Here is a 3061-nt window from a genome sequence, read left to right as displayed (position 1 = left end):
CTGGACCTCGAGCCCCCCCAGGCCTGGACCTCGAGCCCCCCCAGGCCTGGACCCCGAGCCCCCCCAGGCCTGGACCTCGAGCCCCCCCAGGTCTGGACCTCGAGCCCCCCACCCCAGGCCTGGACCTCGAGCCCCCCAGGCCTGGACCTCGAGCTTGGCTTCCCCTGTGGAGAGTGGAGCCTGAGCGGCCCAGGCCCCGAGCCTCCAGCCCCGGGTGGTGTGTGCTTCCGGGAGACGCGCCCAGCGCCCCAACACAGAGGGACAGAAAAGTTGCCCCAGCATCGACCCAGGCACACAGCTCCCCGGTGAGAGGCTGCATGGGCATGTGAGTGCGTGTGAGCTTCTCACAGCTGAGAAGCGGGCCTGGTCCCTCGGCGTGGTGGGTGGAGACCCCGGATGCGGGGGCTTGCTGGCCGCTCCAGGGTCAGGAGAGAGCCTGTCTACAGGGGAACCACAACCACATCTGCCCTCCTCCTCCGAGTGGCCGCACAGGTCGCCGCCACAGACACACCCCACAGACAGCACAGCCCCCAGAGCACGGAAACAGCGGCCCTGTGAGAGCGGCCTTCCTCAGGGGCTGCGCTCGCTGCCTCCCTGCCAAGCCCTCACTCACCCCAGAGTCCACAGCACGGGGAGGACGAGCGGGAGGGCAGCCTCAAGGCAGAGGCCGGACAAGGGGGCAGATCGGCCAGAACCTATGGTCTGTGAAGGCCACCCCCAGTCCTGCAAGGGGGATTCCAGGCAGGGGCTCTACCCCCGAGCCACCCCCAGCCCCTCACTGGGGGACTCTAGGCAGGGGCTCTACCCCTGAGCCACACCCCAGCCCCTCACTGGGAGATCCTAGGCAGGGGCTCTACCCCCAAGCCACCCCCAGTCCTGCAAGGGGGATTCTAGGCAGGGGCTCCACCACTGAGCACACCCCAGGCCCTCACTTCATTCTATGTACTCTGATTTTGAGGTACACCCTATTGTGCTCATTTTTAAACTATCTTATTTGGAGTATCTAGGCTCCCCCCCAACCCTTCAACCCGACGAGAGAAGGTTAGTGGGGAGAGTGGTGCAGACCCCTTTACTTCTCTCGCTGTTTAAGGTTGATGGGTTCTTTGGGGCTACGCCAGTCTCCATCCATGTGCCGTGAAGCGTCTCTCCTGGGCCTTTCCAAACCGCCACACTGTCGTTCTCTGGTTTCTCCAAACTGCCACACTTTTTTTCTGGGCTCCTATTTATATCTCTCAGAGTCCTCATGCCCCTCTCTGTGCTGCACGAGGCAGGCTGTTACCAAGACCAGCAGGAGGCACTTATCAGCTGTGGACTAAAACCCCACACTTGAGACTAAAACAAAAACATTTACAAAACATAACTTCATTTTGAAAGAAACCAAAACATCCATTACAGCACCCCATTCTTTTTCATTGTTTAAGGTTGGAATTCGAGACAGTCTCACTAAGTTGCTGAGGCTGGTCTTGAACGTGTGATCTTTCTCCCTTGGGGCTCACAAGTAGGTGGACCAGATGAGGTTTCCTCTCAGAAAAGACTTGAAGCTTTTGCTGTGTTGTTTCTGTGGTTGGAGTCTCTCCTGAAGGGTGGAGGTGTTCATGCCCCAGGCTGGGTGCTCTGGGAGCTGAGAGTGAGTGGAAGCAGGCCAGGCCCCAGAGGTTCCCTGGGGCTTGTCCTGCCCCCGGCCCAGGCAAGAGCAGCCGTCTCTGCACCAGGAGCCACAGAAATCTTTCCTCTTCTCGGCTCGTCAGGTGCCTGACACACAACAGAAAGCTAACGCAGGCCACAGTGGAAGGCCTTCATCTGGACCCGCACACGCAGGCACTGCTTTAGTCTGTTAGTTCCTTCTCAACAGAGCAAGGAACAGGGAGGTTAAGGGTCACATGGCTGGCGCGGATTCTGGCCACACCATTCCGGAGAGAGGCCCGAGCCACTGTGCTGCCTTTCACCAAACAGGGTGAGGTCACCTTGCACAGGTGCCTTCCCTGGGCGGGTTTCAGCCTGCAGACCTCAGGGAGCGCCCCCTGGTGGAGACCTGGGGAGGAGCGCCCCCTGGTGGAGACCTCAGGATGGCCACCCCCTGGTGGAGACCTCACGGAGCGCCCCCTCGTGGAGACCTGGGGAGGAGCGCCTGACTGCCAGCACTGGAAACTGGAGGCTGAATCAGGAGTTCAAGGTCACGCTCGGCTTCTTAAGAGTTCCAGGCCAGCCTAGGCTGCTCGGCACCCCGCTCAAAACAAACGAGCAGGTGAGCAGTCAGGCAGGGAGGCGGGAGGATAGATCAGGCCTTTCTTCCCGACCTTCAAGCTTTAACTTGAAAGTATCTAGTTCTGGTAATTGTGTGCTGTGTCTGGAGGCCGGGGGCGGGACGCGGTGAGCTTCCGGACACGGTTCCTGGGGACCCGCTCAGCTCCGACTTCCTGTCGCTGACAGTGCGGCCTCGTCTTGGAAGGGTTCCTTCTGCAGACGCAGGCTTTTCCCTTTAATTCCGTGTGTGCCTGCGAGCTCGGGCAGGAGGCGGCCTCCTGGAGCGAGGGTCCAGGCTCCCGCTGTGCTGGCGCGACTCGGTTCCGGAGGAGGAGGACTGAGGCTGGCGCCCACAAGCTTCTCCGTGCAGCCAACTGCGGCCAGCTGCCTCACCATCACTGTTGTTATTGTTGCTGTGCGGGAACCCTGACCGCTGAAAGAGTCGGGGAGGAAAGGGTCTGTCCTCCACGTCCACACTGCCGTTCACCGACGCAGGGCAGGGTCCTGGAGCAGGAGCTGACGAGAGGCCGCTGGGTGCTGCTCGCTGCCCTGCTCCCCATGCTCGCTCAGCTGCTTCCTCATGACCAGGGGCCACAGCTCGGGGGTGGCAGCACCTGCAACGGCTGGGCCTCCCCGTCCATCACTGAGAAAATGCTCCATAGGCCTGTCTGCAGCCCAAGCCTTCCTCACCTCAGTCACCTCAGTCGCCTCAGTCACCTCAGTCACTCACCTCAGTCACCTCAGTCACCTCAGTCACTCACCTCAGTCACTCACCTCAGTCACTCTCCTCAGTCACCTCAGTCACCCCCCTCAGTCA

The 3061-nt window shown here is 61.0% G+C and overlaps 1 long non-coding RNA gene across 1 annotated transcript in view; it reads left to right on the top strand.

Moving 5' to 3' along the window:
• The first annotated feature begins 6 nt into the window (after nt 1-6).
• The window catches only part of LOC129686705 (uncharacterized), a 4728-nt gene continuing 1673 nt past the window's right edge, over nt 7-3061 (top strand). Inside the window, exon 1 of the long non-coding RNA XR_008721683.1 lies at nt 7-2245. This is a non-coding gene — a long non-coding RNA (uncharacterized LOC129686705). The remainder of the gene's footprint in view (nt 2246-3061) is intronic.

The sequence above is a fragment of the Psammomys obesus genome, unplaced genomic scaffold (genome assembly GCF_907164565.1).
Source record: "Psammomys obesus unplaced genomic scaffold, mPsaObe1.curated_primary_1811, whole genome shotgun sequence".
Taxonomy (NCBI): Eukaryota; Metazoa; Chordata; class Mammalia; order Rodentia; family Muridae; genus Psammomys; species Psammomys obesus.
Note: the sequence above shows the minus strand (reverse complement) of the source record. Positions and strands in the feature narration are given on the sequence as shown.